Below are 19671 nucleotides of genomic sequence, written 5' to 3'. Positions count from 1 at the left end.
ACTCCAATGTGTCATAATGTGCCCTATCGTATCTGGCTAATAGGGCCTGTGTGTTTGAAATCCTCTAGATGTTAGCTGCCTGCACAGCCACCCTTTTCCCAGATGCTTCTAACACTTTAGATTCTTTGTCTGGAGGAGGAGCATCACCAGTGGTCTGAGAGTTGGCCCGTTTACGGGCATTGGAGACAACCAAAGAGTCGAAAGGCAACTGTCCCCTAATGTAGGTTGGGTCCACAGATGCCGGTCTGTATTTTCTTTCAATGCGTGGGTTAACAACCCTTGCCCTGGTGGTCTCTTTAAAAATGTCCCCTGCATGTTTGAGGACACCTTTTAACATTGGCAATGTTTTTACAGATTTCTCTGAAGTTGAGAAAGTGTCAAACAAAAAATCCTCCTCAATTGGGTCAGCATGCATGTCCACATCATGATTATGTGCTGCCCTCTCTATTAGTGCGTTAAACGCTGCTGTATCCTCTGTGGGTGACGTTTTTACAGGATAAGAAGGAGTTTCAGGGATAGGTTGGGACTCCCCTTGGTCCGCAGTGTCTGTCCATGTTTGAGCCTGGTCATCTGGATCATTGTCCGCAGGGTAACCATACTGTTAGTCATAGTTGTACCCTAGCTCCTCAGTAGAGCGTGCAGGTGAGTAGCTAGAAATGTCCTGTTCATGGTACTGCACACTTTCAAAAAGGACAGGCGATGTGGAAGAGTCTCTTTTCTTTTTTAGTGGAATTTTATAGGAATCCAGTGGAGTTTCCGACCTGATTTTCCTTTGATATATAGTAAGTCTGCCAGTGTCGGCGTCGATATGGAGCTTTGACTGTTCATCATAGGATGGCTCCTGATACATAACGCCTGCTTCCTGAGGATGGCTCCTCTTCCCAAGTGTCACAGGTGTGGATTGCTCCAAGCCTTTTGTTGGATCCGTTCCCCTAGGTCGTGCTGTTGGGGGCAGACCGAACTTTATAGCTGGCTGTGGGCCTGGTGTTGATACAGCATCGACGGACTTTTGTTTGTTGTCGTGCTTTCTACTTTGTGTGGACTTCGGTGCAGGCGTCTGAGGCGTGCACTTTTTAACGGAGTCGATTTGCTCCTTCGAGGCGCTTTTGGTTTTCGGCTCGAGGGCTTTGACCACCTTTTGTTTTTCGACTCGGTGCCTCGGTTCGAGGGCCTTATGAGAGTCAAGTCCTTTGTTTGTGTCGCCGGCCGTTGACGCCGACCGTGTCGGCTCGACGAACTTGGCTTTATAGTGATGGCATGTAGCGCACCAATCTTTGGATCGACAGCTTTTGCGGCGGACCTCTTTGGCTCGTCGACACTTGGCCTCGACGTCGATTCCGATGTGCTTGCACTCTTCGATCCGATGGCTGCCTTTAGCAGTTTCGGTTTCGCTTTCTCCTCGGTCCCTTTCGGTTTTGCTTTCTGGTGGGCGACCGATGGCTCATGTGTAATATTCTTAGCCGGGCCGAGACGCGGGGCTATAGAATGTTGAACACTATCTTGGGTAAGGCCTTTCGGCGATGCCTCGACCGGAGCCTTGGAGAGTGTAAGAGTGTCTTGTTTAGGCCCAGTACCCGCTGTTGGGCCTGGTTCATCACTCGAGTCGTCGTCGACGGCTCCGATGGGGGACACGTCGTCCCTTACCTCATTGATGTTTTCATCGTCAGCGACGTGTTCCTCGTCGACCTCATAGTAGTCGGAGCCATGCTCCGAATCTGGATCTGACGTCTGTTGTGGATCCTCAGTGTCGACGATCTCCTCGTCGTCTTCATCGAAGATATTCACCTGTCGTGCTGCACGTCGGAGCCTAAGCGTCTTCTTGGACCGGAACCGAGCACAAGCGAAGCAGTTGTCCTCGTTGTGGTCGGGGGATAAGCACTTGTTGCACACCGGGTGTACATCGATGTGCGGGTATTTTGCGTTACAAAGGGGGCATCGTTTGAATGGGCTCCGTTCCATCTACGATCGGGCCTTTGGTGTCGAAAAGGCCACGCGGCGTTTTTCGACGTCCTGCTTCGAAAGAAACTGGAACAAGAACTCGCACCGAACGAGAGAAACAATACAGACGACCCCGGAGGCCTTTTGGCCTTGAAGAAAAGTTTCCGAACTGGAGTTAAGAGAAGAACATCCGAACCCAATGGCGGAAAAAAACAATCTGAGGATGGAGAGGATGTCCATGCGCACTGTAGTCCAGGGGAGGAGCCACCTATCTCGTGATACTTCAAAGACTCTTCCAGGACAACAATGTGCAATCATTCGGACCCAACACTAGGCGGCGATCTATGCATAAGATGTGAATTCAGCAGCCCACATGCCTCGAACACACTAATTTCATCTTCTCCAGGATTCAAAGTCAAAAGCACTTCAGACCTCCATACCTTTTCTTACGGCAAACTGCGATAAGCCAGGTCACTCATCTCCTGTGCACCAAGAGCATCAGGAGGGAGCTCAAGGGAATCAGGCGGAAGAGCCATGGCTGCTCTCATATCTTGGCACACTAGAATGGGAGGACAGGCTAGTGTCTTATCCACAAGAAGTGCCCTCGGGCGCTGAATCTTCAGCCATCACACATGACAGTGCATGACCCCCCCCCCAGCTCAACCTGCAATGATAAGACCAAACTGGGCTGAGAAGAACGATCGAAACACGGGCAGGGCATGGGCATCTCTTTACAAGCCATGCAGCTCCTGGTGAAGGCTTTCAAATATCAATCGGACAAAATGGACGCACAGCTGACACTACTTAACGCCTTGGCAGTCTTGGCTGTAGGCATTGATGGGACATGAATTCACTTCTCAAAAGGGCACAGTATGGCTAGCTTGATGCACAACTTTGCTGCGTGTATGGCCCATTGTGGATAAACTATCTTCTCTCCCCTCTATGGCCAGTAATCTATGTAATGGCCTTAAAAAAAAATATAGAAGCATCGGGCAATCGTGTCCTACTGCCAAGAGGGAAGCCCCCCTCCCCAATGTTGAGCAGAAACCTGCGTTAGTCACTTTCACAGGGTGCCCGCAACAAACTTCGAACAATTCGTCGGTGGATATAGTCCACTTCCCACAAACAGAGCTCAACCTCACCTCATGAATCTCTCAGCTCGAACTGCCGGAGGAGATCTGCCCCCAGAAGGCGCACTGAAAATAAAAACAAACGCAAGGCAAAAGCGGATCCAAAGGAGGAAAGGTCGGAATAAAAAGCCCGCTCCAAATCACACAGATGTCTACCCTCTTTTCAGTTCACCATGAGACCAAAAACGTCACAATTGCAGACCAGGTCACTCAATCATCAGTCTTTAGTGAACTCCAGGCAACGCACACAGCAAGACTCAGATGGGATTCACCCACCCTCCCCAAAAGCACCCATGCTACACTCCACATTAGGTTGTCTCTCTCAGCCAGTGCTCCATCTGTGCCTGCAAAGGAGGGAGCTCAGCAAAAGAAAAAGCCCGGGCAATAAAAGGCCCAAGCACAGGAAGAGGTGTGGCGCAGCGGCCAGGGTGCCTGACTCCAGACCACTGGGTTCATGGTTCGATCCACCGGTGCCGGAGGCAGGTTAGCCCAGCACCATGTGACTCTGGGCAATAGCTTGCTTAATCTTCCTGGCAGCCCCCAGCGCCAGGACCCCTCTACGGAGGTAGCAGTGTGCTTTACAAATCCTGGTATTTCTTGCTGGTATTTTCTGGTAGGTTCCACGCAACAAATCAGCTGCTATCTGGAGCGCAGCCAACTTCCCCCTCCCTCCAACATCTGGTACCCAAGCACTGGGTATCTTGCCACTGGAACCTAACAAGGCTGCAGGTACTTTCAGTCAGGGACTACCGGCTGGAAGCCGCACCTCTACTGGGGTAGACCATCAGTAGTCAATAACAACATTATGGACACAACGACGAACTGACGCTGGCTGGCGAAGGAGATCTACTGCTGTCTGAAGGTCACAGACACCCACCCAGCACTCTGGTGTCATGACCCATCTATCCTATATACCATCCGACCCCACTGTTATATCGGCAAGCGGGTGCAGGTCAGGAGAACAGGACCAAGCATTGTCTGACCGTCACAGATCAGCCATTCACCACTCAGGAGCCACGACCAATCAGACTCAGGAGGCACCCAACTTGTAGCCTTAAATTCTTGTTTCAGACCTTAATTTAACCGCATCGCCGCTAGCGGTTTTCCCGCTGTGCGCGCTAATTTTCAAATTACCGCGTTACATGACGAGCTGAGCTCGTCATCCGCGTACAGCAGGTTACGCTCATGACGAGCTGAGCTCGTCATCAGCATGTAAGCGGTTAAATACAGAGAGAACTGGGACTCCCTGAACAGAGGCAACATCTTAATGATGCTATCAAACAATGCAACCCTAGTCTGTGTATGCTCAATGGATCAGGTGTCAATAGAGTTCATCCGTTCTGAAACATCTTTGGTGGGCGAAGCTGCCAAGACAACTTGAAGAACATCTGTAATCACAATATTACCTCCTTTTGTGAACCAGGTTATACCTCACTTCTGCTATGGCCAGGCCAGGGCAGAGGGTCAGCTGGCTGAAGCAACCAACCCTACCTGCTCGGTTCTTAGAGGAGCCCTGGGGCACTCACCTAGGAGGACATGGGTCACCCCGGAAGCACACAAGCATGGTCGGAATGCAACCAATCAACCCTACCTGGACACCGACTCAGGTGGATTTCCAGAACAATTAACAATCAAACTGGCAGATTATGAAAAGATATGAAAAAAGCTGCAGCTGCCAAGACCTGTAAAGGTCCCCTTCGCTTCTGTTCATGGAATGCTAATGGCCTCGCGAGCAAATTTCTGACCAGGACTTTCTCCAATGCATAAATGTCTTCAATATCATTCTGTTGCAGGAAACCTAGCTGATAGAACCAGATCATCTGCAGGGATACATGTGCTTCAGCACGCCAATGGTCAAGGGGTAGAATACAGCCATTTGCATGGTGCCTGGCAACCTATGTTTCAATACCCTGCATAGCCTCAACATCCCTTCTACACTCTGCCTCGCCAGCCATTTACACACACAAAATCAGCAGATCGCCTCACTATACGGCAACGGAAATGATAATCATCAATGCATACATCCATTGATCGGCAAATCAGCAAAAGCAGAAGAGAGGGGGCTCCAGGTACTAACTGCAACCCCCCGGCAAGTTTGACTTAAAACAAAATCCTAATTTAAGACAAAATCCTAACTTTACTACTACTAAATGCCTTCTGTGAATACCAAAAGTAGTATGTTTAGGATTTTGTCTCAGATTAGTTCTGTGAATCAGCCCCAAGGTGAATACCAACAAGCAGAGGGTTGAAGCAGGGGTGCGTCCTGGCTTCCAACCTATTTAACCTTTTACTGGCTGACCTTGCGTAGGCACTCAATGCCTGCAACTCCCATGCCCCAAGGCTAGGGGGTTTGGCGTGGTCGTACTTACTCTATGCAAACAATGTAGATTTTGTCAACCACACCCAGGTAAGCCTACAGCATCTCCTCAATACAACCCAGGAATACGCTGATGAAAATGGATTGAACATCAATTTTGACAAGACGCGCACTATGGCAATAAGTAACAGAAAAAAGCCACTGGTATGGTTGTGGGGCAAGACATAAATCTAGATAACAGAATATAAATATCTTGGGGTAATAGTAGATAAAAAAGGTCAATCTGTGCCTCAGATGGAGACCATCAAATCTGAAGGGGCCAACTCTGTCCTCCCTCATCCAGATAGTGCAAGTCAAACTTTTACCAACAATAACATACAGCAGCGAACTCCAGAGAAGCAGGGACGCTACAATTATGGACAGTACCTTAGTAAAAGCATATAGAACTATCTTCAGCTTGCCAAAGTATACCTCGCCAGCACAGATCAGGCTTAAGTTGGATCTGCAAAAACAGTCCCTAGGGAGCCGATTGTGTGGCACAGATACGGAAGATCTGCCACACTTGCTATGTACATGCATAGAGCTGTTGGAAGAAAGGAGACTCGTTAAAAGCTCTCTACAACCAAAGAGGGATCCGCACGCAGAGACAGGCAGTGTTGGCCTGCTTTGCCCCTGATGATACTCCGCTGAACTGTCGATTAGTAAAATTCCTTGCACTGGTGCATAAGAAATGCCAAAAGGAGACATTAAGGCGCCCTGACTATAATTCCTCTGGTAACCAGCCTCGGCTGCCTCCGACACTGCCATACCACTGAAATATAAGCAACGGTGCCACACTTGCCACTTTGTTCTCATTAACTCTTGCACCTGGCACTTTTTGCACTTGGATCCTGAGTCTTGCTGCTGGGTAGAGGCTTCTGGTTCTGAACTCATGGGAAGCAGTTCCAAGTGGCGCATTCTGCACTTTTTGTTCTTGTGAACTTGGCACTTTTGGAACTTTGCCCCCAGAGTCAAGTTGTGGGGTGGGGCCTATGCTTCTCAGCTCATGCGAAGCATTCCACACAGCTCTCTTGCTCACAATCTCGTATTTGGTCACGTGGCAGCAGCGAGGAGGCTTGGCCAATATTGTTGTTCTAACTATACCCAGGCTCATACGATTCTGTAAGATGATCAAATCATGATATTAGCACTTAGCCAAGCAAAAGGAGCAAGAAGGTTTGGACATTGCCACTATTTTTACAATACCCAAGTTCTCACAGACCTGTATGATACCCAAACCTTTATTTCGGTTGCCATACAGAACAATTTTATCTTTGCACATGTGCATCACATTTTACTGCATGTATTTATGGTTTTATTGACTGTTTTAATTATGGAAATGGTTTTTAGTAACTATGCAAATAAAATAAAACTTGCAAGTCAAGATTGTGCACCCGGTAACTAGTGAGTGCAATTTGGTATCGTTCTGAGTTTTGGAACTTCGAGTGGGTGATAATGAGCTAATTGTGCAATTCCTTCTCCGCTCAAGAGGTGCACAACCTTAGATTTTCAGCAGTTTGCCTGTGGTATGTGTAATAAGCACCAAAGTTGTAATTTAGATTTTTGGCAAACTCGTAGGGCCACATGTATGAAACAATTTTGCATTTGTAAATGATGCAAATCAAAAATGTGTCCCTTTGGAATGCAAATAAGCACTTCATGATGTATGAAAGGCTTTGCAGTCGCAATTTTAGGTAATACAAAAATTGTGACTACCTAAAAATGCGACTACAAATATGGAATCCCAAATTGTTATTCCCTTAACACATGTACGGAGCATTTTCTAAATGCAACCTGTGCATTTAGAATAATGCTACTGCCATCGACTTCAAGTCGATGGTAACCATATGCAAAGTTGGAAAAATGCACAAAAATGAATTTTTCAAAGTGACATGTAGCGCACACACGTCCCTAGGATATGTGTGCGCTTTACATTTGGACTTTTCTTTTTTGGGATGCTTCAGGCCCCTCGGCATCCTTGGCTATGAATTACCTAATTGGGATTCCAATCCAATCCAATCCAAAATTCTTTATTTCGGTCTATAAGACCATAAAAGATACATAAATATACATTTAACAACAATTTTGGAAACACATTACATAAAGTAATTACATGCCGTTCAAACAAGATGGGGAAAAAGATAAAACATTTCATAATCAAGGGGAAAACATACATGAATTGTTAAAAAGATCACAGTCCATATTTAAAAACAAAATCATGATTTGAGGTATTAAGTATTTAACAGTTTTCTCCTAATGCGCCACATAGCCATAATGAATTTGGCCATGGCAAAGACTATGTGGGGCAGAGTACTAGTTCTCAAAACTCTATAAGCTTCTATGTGGCTCCTGAAACCCAAATTCCTGCATAGGGGGACCAGCCAATGTTTCCTTGGTCTATAGTATGCCGGACAAAAGAAGAGAAGGTGGGTTTCTTCCTCATCATGGGAGTTACAACCCGGGCAGGTCTTGTCTTCCCCTGGAAGCCACTTTGAAGTAAAGATTTTAATAGGTAAAGTACCCAGCCTCCACTGAACAAACAGTTTTCTAGCTTGTATTGGGAAAATAATGTCCATAAAAGCCTCAAATTCATAGGAATTTTTGGATTGCAAAAAGCGTTCGGTAAGGGTGCCGTTAGTAGTCGAGGTCATAAGTGACTCATGGCTTTTTTCCTTATAGGTTTGGGCTAAGCGTTTCCGGGATAACCTCTGACAACCCAGTTCTGGAGTCTCCCAAAGCTCAGGCAGCTTTAAACGATATAATTCCTTCTTAACGAAGGTCAGCCATGGGATTCTATCTCCGTGGTTCACGGCCATTACGTGGGTGAGATCATTCCTATAGTGTTCAAGCTCGCTGGTGGACCAGAGCCTGTGCCAGAATTTTACTGGCTTAGACTCCAGCTCAGCAGCGATAGGGACCAAACCCACATTGGGATTACTATTTAGGTAATCGCAATTAGCTAATGTAAAACCATTTGCACCTATGGGCCTTTAGGAACAAACAGAAAAGTATTACCTAATAGCGATTACCTATTTACCAAATCGCTATTTGGTAATATTAAGGAATCGCTGAATCTTTAGCGATTCTTTACATACATAGCATTTTGCAATTACTAAGGAATATGCTACTTACCAGTATGCATCTGTTCTTGGCATGTAGGGCTGCTGACATTCATATCTGTGCATAGATCGCAGCCTAGTGTTGGGTCCGGATGATTACACTTTGTTGTCTTGGAAGAGTCTTCGAAGTATCATGAGATCAGTGACTCCTCCCCTGGACTACAGTGCGCATGGGCATCTTCTCCATCCTCAGATTGTTTTTCGCCATTGTGGCAGAGATGGAGATAGTAAAGTAAGAGATGGCAATGCCAGAGATAATGCTGCAGCTGCGACAGGCACCGGGGAGGAGGGCGGGCGATATGGATGTCAGCAGCCCTACATGCCAAGAACAGATGCATACTGGTAAGTAGCACACTCCGTTCGAGGCATGTGGGCTGCTGAATTCATATCTGTGCATAGACTGTGTAGCAGTATCTCCTCTAGCGGTGGTTACCTGTGCCAGCACGTCTACACAGTAGTGTTTTGTGAAAGTGTGTATGGTGGTCCATGTGGCTGCCTTACATATGTCTTCAAGGGGAATATTCCCTAGGAAAGCCATGGATGCCCCCATTTTTCCTTGTAGAGTGTGCTCTTGGGGGGACAGTTAAAGTGTGTTTTGCCTTTTGATAGCATATTTGAATGCATTTAACTATCCATCTGGCTATTCCTGACTTTGATATAGGATTTCCCTTGTGTTGTGGTGCAAAAGCAACAAATAGTCGCTTTGTTTTTCTAAATGATTTAGTTCTGTCAACATAATAAAGTAGAGCTCTTTTTACATCTAATGTGTGTAGGGCTCTCTCAGCTACTGACTGTGGATTTTGAAAGAATACTGGCATTTCTATTGATTGATTAATATGGAAATTGGATACGACCTTTGGCATGAACTTAGGGTTTGTTCTAAGAACCACTCTGTTGGCATGTACTTGCATGAAAGGTTCTTGGAGTGTTAGTGCTTGTAATTCGCCTACTCTTCTGAGTGAGGTAATGGCAACCAAGAATGCTACCTTCCACGTTAAGAATTGTAGTTCGCATGAGTGTAGCCGTTCGAAAGGAGGTCCCATAAGTCTGGTAAGCACTATATTTAGATTCCAGACAGGGGAAGGGGGTGCTTTGGAGGCATCACCCTTTTTAGACCCTCCATGAAGGCTTTGATTCCTGGTACTTTAAACAGTGAAAGGTGTTGCCTGTTTTGAAGGTATGCTGCTATAGCAGCGAGGTGTAGTCATATTGAAGAGTATGCTAAGTTGCATCTTTGTAGATGCAGCAGGTAACATATGATGTTTTGTATGGAAGCATTTAATGGGTTGATTTGGTTATTGTTGCAGTAAATAACAAATCTCTTCCATTTAGCTGCATAGCGCGCTCGTGTAGTTGGTCGTCTTGCCTCTCTAATGATGTTCATGCAGTCTGGAGGCAAGTTAAGGTACCCAAACTTTAAGACTTCAGGAGCCAGATCGCTAGGTTCATCTGATTGGGATCTGGGTGTCGGATTTCTCCATGGTTCTGAGTTAGAAGATGGGCTGCGAGGCACAGTCTTTGATGGGGAACTACTGAAAGTTCCAGGAACGTTGTGTATCAAGCTTATCTCGCCCATGTGGGAGCAACTAGGATTAGTGTGAGTGAGTGTAGCCGCAGATTGCGCGCCACCAGCGGGATTAGCGGTGCTGGGGGAAAAGCGTACGCAAATCTTGCCTGACCAGTTCATCCATATCGCATTGCCCTGTGACAACAGATGTGGGAACCTGGCGGCAAAGTACTGGCATTTGGAGTTTTCTTTTGTGCCAAACAGGTCTATCTCAGGGTGACCCCACTGTTCGAAGAATGGCTGGAGAACTTGGGGGTGAATCTCCCATTCGTGTAGTTGTTGGCTGTGCCTGCTGAGCAGGTCCGCTATCTGATTGTCCTTCCCTGGAAGATGTTCTGCTAGGAGAAAAATGTTTTTGGGAATCGCCCACTTCCATATGCTTTATGCCAGGTGGGACAGCTGTGGAGAGTGCGTTCTTCCCTGTTTCTGGATATAGTACATTGCGGTCATGTTGTCCGTCCGGATCAACACAGTCTTGCTGTACAAGTATTTCTGGAATTCTTTCAGGGCTAGGAATATCGCTAGCAACTCTAGTTGGTTGATATGCAGTTTCTTTTGTTTGGTTGTCCAGAGCCCTTGTACTGTATATTGAAGGAGATGGGCTCCCCAGCCGGTCAGTGATGCGTCCGCTGTTAGTACTAGTTGTGGAACCGGCTCTTGGAACAGTCGCCCCTTGGAAATGTTTTGTGGGTTCCACCACTGCAGAAAGTTGTGAGCGCGACTGTCTACCAACACTAGGTCTTTTAGTTGTCCTCGAGCCTGGTTCCATTGCCGTGCTAGGCATTCTTGTAGGGGACGCATTTGAAGTCTGGCATGGGGGACAATGAATATGCAGGAGGCCATCATGCCTATGAGCTGCATAAAGACTCGAGCTGGCAGAGAGTGTTGTGGCAGAAATTTGCGAATAAGTATCTGCATGCTGGCTATCCTCGCTGGGTTTGGGTATGCCTTTGCCACGGAGGTGTCTATAGTGGCTCCCAGATATTGTGTGTGGGATGGTTGCAGATGCGATTTTGGGTAGTTTATCGAAAACCCTAGGCTGTGTAGCAACTGAAGTGTTTGAGACGTGTGTGTTGCACACTGTTGGTACGATTTTGCTTGTATTAGCCAATCGTCTAGATAAGGGAACACATGGATGTGTTGCCTTCTGAGATGTGCTGCCACTGTCGCTAAGCATTTTGTAAACACTCTTGGAGCCATAGTAACCCTGAAGGGCAAAACCTTGAATTGGTAGTGTTGCCCCTCTATTGTGAACCCAAGATATTTTCTGTGGGCTGGATAGATAGGTATGTGAAAATACGCATCCTTGAGGTCCAGTGTTGCTAGGAAGTCTCCTTGTTGTAGCAACGGGAGCACTTGCTGTAGTGTGATCATATGGAAGTGCTCCGACAGTATGTATTGATTTAGGGGTCTGAGGTCCAATATTGGTCGGAGGGAACCGTCCTTCTTGGGAATAAGGAAGTATAGGGAGTATACTCCTGTCCCTTGCTGGTGGAAAGGGACTGGCTCTATGGCCCCCTTTTCCAGCATGCATTTCACCTCTTCTTGGAGCAGGGTGATGTGTTCTGTTGACATTGGACGGTGTCTGGGTGGTATGTTTGGTGGTGTAGAAGTCAGTTCTAGGCAATAACCATACTGGATAATCTCTCACCCACCTGTCCGTGGTAATTGTGTGCCAGACAGGTAGGAACTGTTGGAGTCTGCCTCCGACCGGTGTTAGGTGGTCTGGAGGTAGCGTGATAAAGTCATTGTTTTGTGGCAGTGGAGGCTCTGGTGTTATTGCCTCCACGTCCTCTTCCCTTATTATTGTTGCCCCTATAACCTCCTCTGTTTGAGTTTTTGGTGAAGGAACCCTGTGTGTTGCTTTTGTATGAGGATGACATCTGCAAGGTATTTCCTCGTGTAGTTGCTCTGTATGAGGAGCGCCGGAAGGAGCCTCTATGTTGCTGAAACTGCAATGCCCCCATTGATTTTGCGGTTTCTGTGTCTTTTTTCCTTTTGTCTAAAATGGTGTCGACAGCAGGTCCAAATAGAAAGTCCTGATTGACTGGCTGGTTAAGAATGGTGGATTGCACCTCGTTCTTAAAGCCTGAAATGCGCAGCCATACATGTCTGCGTAGTAAGACGCTAGTGTTAATTGACCTGGCTGCTGTGTCTGCTGCGTCAAGCGCACATTTGATGGAGGCATTTGTAATGAATTTTCCCTCCTGTATGAGGTCATCAGCTTGTGCTTTAAAATGCTCAGGTAGGTGTTGCATTAGGCTTTCGAACTGGTCATAATGTGCCCTGTCGTAACGAGCCAGTAGGGCTTGTGTATTAGCAATCCTCCATGAGTTGGAGGCTTGTGCTGCTACCCTTTTACCTGACGCCTCTAGTATCTTTGATTCCTTATCGAGGGAGGTGCTTCCCCCGTTGTTTGGGAGTTGGCCCTTTTACGTGCATTAGCCACTACCAGTGAGTCTAATGGTAACTGCCCTCTGATGTAGGTAGGGTCTGTATGGGCTGCTCTATACTTCTTCTCTATCCTGGGATTGATTACTTGTGCCCTGGCTGTATCCTTAAGTATGTCAGGTGCGTGTTTTAGCACACCCTTTAACATAGGAAGTGTTCTGACACTCTTTTCTGAAGTGGGGAAGGTGTCAAATAAGAAGTCTTCTTCGAAAGGGTCATTATGCATGTCTACGTTGTGGTACTGCGCTGCCCTGTCTATGAGTTGGTTGAAGACAACGGTGTCATCAGTGGGTGACGGCCTAGTTGGATAAGAGGGTACATCAGGGATGGGATGGGTGTTGTATGAGTCTGTTGGCTCCTCCCATGGTTCCTCTTGTGGTTGAGGATCTTGTGGAAAATCATATTCTGGCTGTGGATTTTCCCCTGTGTTCCCCTCATTGTCCTCGTGGTGAGAAGGAGAGTAAGGAGCAAAAGGTGTAGTAGGCATGATAGGATAGAAAGGGATGAAGGGTCTAGAGAGAGAAGCCCCAAAGTCCTTCTTCTTCAATGGAATAGAGGAATGAGAGCCAGTGTCCAGTGGCCTCTTCTTCCTGTGCAGGATTGTGACTTTACCAGTGTCTGGATTAATAAATATTTTTGCTTGGTCGTCTGATGGATCGGGATGGAAGAGTTCTTCCTCTACAGTCCTTGGTTGAGTGTTAGACTTTTTTGGGTCGGTAACACCTTCTTTTTCAATGACTTTTGGTGTCTTATTGCTTTTCTTCAGCTCGTGCCCTTTTTTCGGGTTGACCGGATCTTTCGCTCGACACGTTTCTTGTGCTCGACAAGCTTTTTCGGTTGACTGTCCTTCTCCGAGTCAATGGTTTTCTTTGGATCGACTGCTGTCTTCCGAGCACTTATTTTCGGGTCGATAGCCTTTTCAGGCCGTGCTACGGGCTTCGGTACGGCACCCTTCTTGTCGGCGACCTTTGCCGGGTCAACGGTTTTCGGTACAGCGGGCTTGCTCGGGTCGGCGACCTTTTTTGGATTGGCGCCCTTCGGCTGTGTGTCCTTGTTCGGTTCGACTACCCTTTTGGAGTCGACGCTTTTTGGCTGTGCGGCCTTTTTGTGGTCGACAGTCTTCTTTGGCGACATTTTTGGGCTGTACGGCCTTTTTCGGTTCGGCGCCCTTCGGGTCGACGACCTTCTTTGGCTCTGGAACCTTCTTAGGGATGATGGTACTTGGCTCTGGGGTTTCTGAAGGTTTCGGAGCCGAGCCGGATGGCGGGGCTGGCGAAACTTTTTTCGGATCTTGGCTAAGGCCTTTTGGCGATGCCTTTACCAGAGCCTTTGGTAACGGGGTAATTGGTGTCTGGGTCTGTGTACTCATGATTTGCCCCGGCGGGATCTCGTCATCGGAGTCCGAGTAGTCCTCGACGGTGACGATCTCTAGGTTCGAATTTGGAGCTTCCGGTAGTTCTTGGTCATCATTGAAGATGTTGTCCGGTTCCGGTACCTGTCGCTGCATCTCTTGCCTAGCGGCCCGTCGGATCCGTATGGCTTTCTTCAACCGAAACTGGGCGCAGGCTGGGCAGGTTTCTTCCCTATGGTGTGGGGAAAGGCACTTGTTGCATACTGAGTGTTTGTCAGTATGTGGGAACTTGGAGTGGCATTGTGGGCACCTTTGAAACGGGCTTCTTTCCATTGACTGAAGTCTCACCTGGCGTCGAAAAGGCCCAACGGCCCGCGTCGACGACCGAGTCGAGATGGAAAGCTTAATCGAGTAAAGAGGTACCGAACGAAAACAATACCGTCGAAGTCGAAGGCCTTTAGAAAAGTTTTGTTTCGATTCCGAAGTTGGAGTTTTGGAGTAACATCCGAACCCAATGGCGGAAAAACACAATCTGAGGATGGAGAAGATGCCCATGCGCACTGTAGTCCAGGGGAGGACTCACCCATCTCGTGATACTTCGAAGACTCTTCCAAGACAACAAAGTGCAATCATCCGGACCCAACACTAGGCAGCGATCTATGCACAGATATGAATTCAGCAGCCCACATGCTTTGAACATAGTGATTCGGTAAAATAAAAATAAAATCACTATTTGGTAATCACAAAATGCTTTTTGATACATGTGGCCCATAATGAGGGCTTAAGTAGTACTATGTGTGCTTCTTCCAGTACTACAATAGCTGTCACTACAACTACAGCTACTACTCCACTTTTGCTGGTCCAGTCACTTCTTTCAGTAGAGTTCTTTCAGTATACTACATCGGACTGTCAACAGAAGACATTATTCCAACATACTTTCCCTGGTCATCCATTTCCTTATTTATTCTCATGCAGTCTATGCGAAGAGAACTATAAATAAACATTTCAATGTATGTTGCTCTATGAAATTGACGATCTACAAACTGTACTCACTGAGTTTCAACTGGATGAGACAGACAACCCAAAACACTTTCCTATGGCCCTTATTTGAATATTGTGAGCCAAAATATACTTTTGTGAAATAGACAATAAATATCCATTGAACATCAAAGATTTCGTTTGCTGCAATTTGACAGGCATCTGACCATGGAATCCTCAGATTCATGTAGGGATTTCAAGTAATTTAACTGAAACGTGCCAGAAGTAACCACTCTGAAAATAACACAGTCAGAACAACAATAGTAGGACTTCTGGTGGCACGTGTTCTGACACCAAAGCAGGATAAGTGAGCTATGCACATCCTGAAGTTTGATAATGTTGGTTTGATGACTAGAACTTTATTTGAGCGAGGGCTCCGAACAAAGCATATGTTATCTGGCAGTGTTTGTGTAGCCTTTACCCTTGAAAATAGATTGAAGAGATTTCGTCAGCCTGAATGTATGAAATGAGTTAAAATGGTGCCATAGCATCTTTTTCCACCCAGACAATGTGAGTACGTGCCTGACAAAGAAATAATTCATGCAAGAGTCTCAGTTCTGGCATACAAGTATTTCAAATTGGAGCGGATATTTGAAACATTTCAATTTTATGACTGTTTCCAAACCGAAATACTATGTATTTGAGAGAGCATTTCAAAGAACTACAGGTTTGCATTACACTTACTTTTTTTAAAGGAAAAGATGCACCTAAATGTTTTGGCGTTTTCACAAAACGTTTATTTTAAATTCATTTTTTAGAGGAAACAGGAAGCTAATTTCTTGAAGACTCATACATCTCATTTTGCTGCATCTTGCACAGAGCTAGTAGTTTCAAAACATTCTTTTTAGGTCGCGCTTGGGCATCGCATGCGCTGCGAGGCATGCTGTATTAAGGCATGGCATAGAAGCTCCACCAATTTCTCTGCTTATCTTTTCAATTGGCTCCTGTTAGTGTCCTTTCAAAATCGTTGCTTTTTATTCGTGAATAGGCTTAGTAGTCCCTCCTTGGTACTGCCTTGTCTGCTTTTGTATCCTCCCATAAGGATAGATTTTTTACTTGTGATGTTACACGGTCTGCTTTATCTAGTCGGTGAGCAATATTTTCTTTATTGATCTTCCCTATTCCACCCACGACGTCCCTACACACCGCGACCTTTTATATTGATATTAGTCATGTATTTTTAAATTTCCAGAGTGGTCAACTTTAACTATAGCGGCGTGCTTATTTAATTATTTAATTTACGGCGTGGTCTGCTTTCGGTAAAGCTGTGCTTGTTTATTTCAATTACAGCGCAGGCCACTTTTACTTTAGCCGCTGCTCTACAAAAGCTTGCTTTATTTATTTTTACACTTTGTGTGAATGCGCCCTATACGCGCTTTCACTTTAATGTTTGCCCCATCCCTTTTCTTTTGACGCTGCTCACTGTAACCTGAATACGGCAAGCAGAGTCTAAAGAAAGGGGCGCGGCCATTATTAAAGTGGTTTCGCATTGGAGTGAGTTTGAGCTATTAGCATTAGAAATTACAATGCCTTTTATACGTGTTGCCTTAAATAACACATAAAGGCAGTATTATTTACAATGCCAATAGCTTAAAATCTCAACTGCGAGACCTAATCCATTGAAAATGCTTGTTTTAGAAGTATTAGCTGTAGAGTCTTGTTTTCTTGAGAAATTCAAACTCGACAGCTGCTGCAACCATTAATTTTGCCTGAAAAAAGTTTGGCACTACATTGATAATTTTGCAGAGGGATGCGAATTTCTTCTTCATTTTAACAGAACTTGCTGGTTTTGTTTGTATGTGAACTATATAGTAAACTCGTGTAAAAAAAGCCTTTTTCACAAGGACAAATTTGTTTTTTCAAGACGAACTGCTGATTGTGCTGAGGAATTATATTGTAAAATCTATTACAACTAAACCTTTTGTGCTGTAACAAAAGGTTCGCATTAACAAAGCTAACTGTGCTGAGGGAAACAGGTTTTCTCCATTAAAATAACTGTTGTGAGCCATCTGTTTTAAGAGTTCATTTTTGGTGGTAAACATCTCAAATATACATGTACCGTACAGTCACTGTTTTTATGTTCAATTGTATTACAGGGACTGGCAAACAGCATGACTAACGAAGAAAGACCTCCAACTAGGATGACAAAGACAAGATGACAATTTTACACTATTTATCCCAGCCTACGCTAAACAAGGAGGAGATTGAAACTCTCAGATAGAAACTAATAGTTGAAATAAAGATGACTGAAGATAATACGACGTAAATTAAAACAGACTTCGCTTTTTTCAGGAAGACAATTACTGAAATTACTATGAGAATGTCATACTTCGAATCGGTGTTATATTTAACTAGCAGCCCGTCCCGACCTTGTCCGGGTGCAACAGGCTTCCCCGACCCCGGCCCGCCCTGACCCCCGCCTGCCCCGACCCCCGCCTGCCCCGACATGTGTCCCCTTACCTGAGCCGCCGCTCCTCCCGCCTGTCCGCTGCTCGCACCGCCGCTGCCCTGTCCGCTGCTCCTCACGTCACCACTCCTCCCCCGCGCCATGTCCGCCGCTCCCTTACCTCAGCCGCCGCTCCTCCAGCCTGTCCGCTGCTCGCACCGCCGCTGGCCGGACTCCTCACGTCACCGATCCTCCCCCGCGCCATGTCCGCCGCTCCTCCCCGCGCTCCTGACGTGAGCACGCACGTCGCGGATGGCGCTACTTCAGAGGGACTACTTTTTTTTCTGTACATTTTTTAAATCACGTTTTTTTTTAAATTTATATAGCCTATAATCATCTACCCACCCTGACGATTCCAACGGTGTATCGGGTGTGTGGATTGGCGCTGTGGTTCCTGAGTTTACCCGCCTCAAAGGCTGAAAGTTCTTCCTTTATTAGAGTAGTATAGACTTCAAATTCTATTTCAACAATAGGATAAATGGTAGATACAATACCGCCTCTACAAAAACCTTTAACTGATTTGAAGAATATAAATAGGCAGTTTAACCTTAGACTTTTTGGTCTAAATTTTTCGTCTGAAAGGGGAGGTTGAGGCATCAAATTGCTGGCCACTGATTTAAAAGTTTATGCCTGTTCTCTTAAATTTAAGATTTTGTAGACTTTTTGAAATCAAAAAAGCACATAATATCCCGTCGAGTCTTCTACCAAATGAAGCTAAACCTAGACAAGTTACTTTTATATTTCTAGATTTTGTAAATGTGCCAATGATTTGTGAAACAGCCAGTTAAGCTACATCCTTATCTGCTTTTGTTTTCAAGGATTTTCATTTATCGGTATTGTGTCAAATAAGACTGTTGCTGTTCGTAGGGAATTCATAAAAATTAAACCCAGACTGATAAGTTAAGATATAAATATGGTCGTATTATCGAGCTGTAATGGAAAGAACACCGAATAACACTAACAAATATTTTTTGCTCCCATGGACCTTACTAGGGCCCAGATGTAGGAGCCCTAATATCGGTCGGTAACGGCTGAATTCGGCCGTTACCGACCGCTTTTTGGGTTTTCAGATGTAGGGGCCATTATTTTACAGAATCGGTAAATTTACTGATTCGGTAAATTTTCCGAATCTGTAAAATACCGAATCGGTAATTTTACCGATTCGGTAAATCCAAATGTAGGTGACACTCCTGAGAGTGCCACAGGCCCTTAAGAGTCGGTATTTTACCACACAATCCTATTGTGTGGTAAAATACCGAATCCAGGTGTGCATGCACATCTGTGCAATGTGACACACAGACATGCCCTTAGGGCATGTATGTGTGCCACATGTCACACATGCCTTTACTTGGGGTGCTAGAGGGTGTCAAAGTGACACCCCCTGCACCCTGCAACATTCGGTATTTACCGATTCGGTAAATACCGAATCGGTATTTCCTATTGTTTCCTATGGGCTTCACAGCCCATAGGAATCAATGGAAAATACTGATTCGGTATTTACCGAATCGGTAAATACCGAATGTTACCGATTCGGTAATTCAAATTTAATAATTACCTACATCTCCCTCCTTCATATTTACCGATTCATAAATACCGAATCGGTAAAATTCGGTGTTTATGAGTCGGTAAATTGAAGTTACCTACATCTGGCCCTAGGTATCTAGACCTTAATTACCGGTGTGACAGTTCAAAATTAGTTGCCTAACTTCCTTAGAGCTGTCATATTGCTTTGAAGTGTTACTCATTGTATAGTGGTGCCCACAGAGTAAGGTTTCTCTTGAAAAGATCAAGGGGCACCCCATCTGGGCCGTGGGCTTTCAAGCAGATACCCTGTGCTAAAGCAACCTCTACCTCTTGTACTGTGATAGATGAAGTAATTTGTGTGGCTATAGTTAAATCAAAGCGTTTTTCCTATGAATCCTCCTCTAACATTGTGTGAGGGATTAAAAATGCCTGAGAAATGGGATTCCCATGCTTCACCCAAGATCAATGAAACCATCAGTCTCACATCTTCGGTGAACAATGGGCAATTAATAATTTACCTTTTTTTTAAATGTTTGATAGGCAAGTCAAAAAACACTTTTACTATGGAAACATGGTCCTAACTAGAACTACCTACTGGCGAATGTCAGTACACACAGACTCACTAATGCCAGACCTAATTAATCTCTTTCTTCAAGACATAATGAACATTACAAGCAGTGGCACGAGGGAAACAAAGATAACAGTACCACTGCTATCTTAGTGTTTTACTTCACCTTATGTTCTGCCTTGA

At 45.5% G+C, this 19671-nt stretch overlaps 1 protein-coding gene across 6 annotated transcripts in view; it reads right to left on the bottom strand.

Annotated features, from left to right (window-relative positions):
* SGK2 (serum/glucocorticoid regulated kinase 2) overlaps positions 1-19671 on the bottom strand; it is a 448429-nt gene that overhangs the window by 172199 nt on the left and 256559 nt on the right. The gene's annotated exons all lie outside the window — the stretch shown is intronic.

The sequence above is a fragment of the Lissotriton helveticus genome, chromosome 7 (genome assembly GCF_964261635.1).
Source record: "Lissotriton helveticus chromosome 7, aLisHel1.1, whole genome shotgun sequence".
Taxonomy (NCBI): domain Eukaryota; kingdom Metazoa; phylum Chordata; class Amphibia; order Caudata; family Salamandridae; genus Lissotriton; species Lissotriton helveticus.
This window is presented reverse-complemented; position numbering and strand designations above follow the sequence as displayed.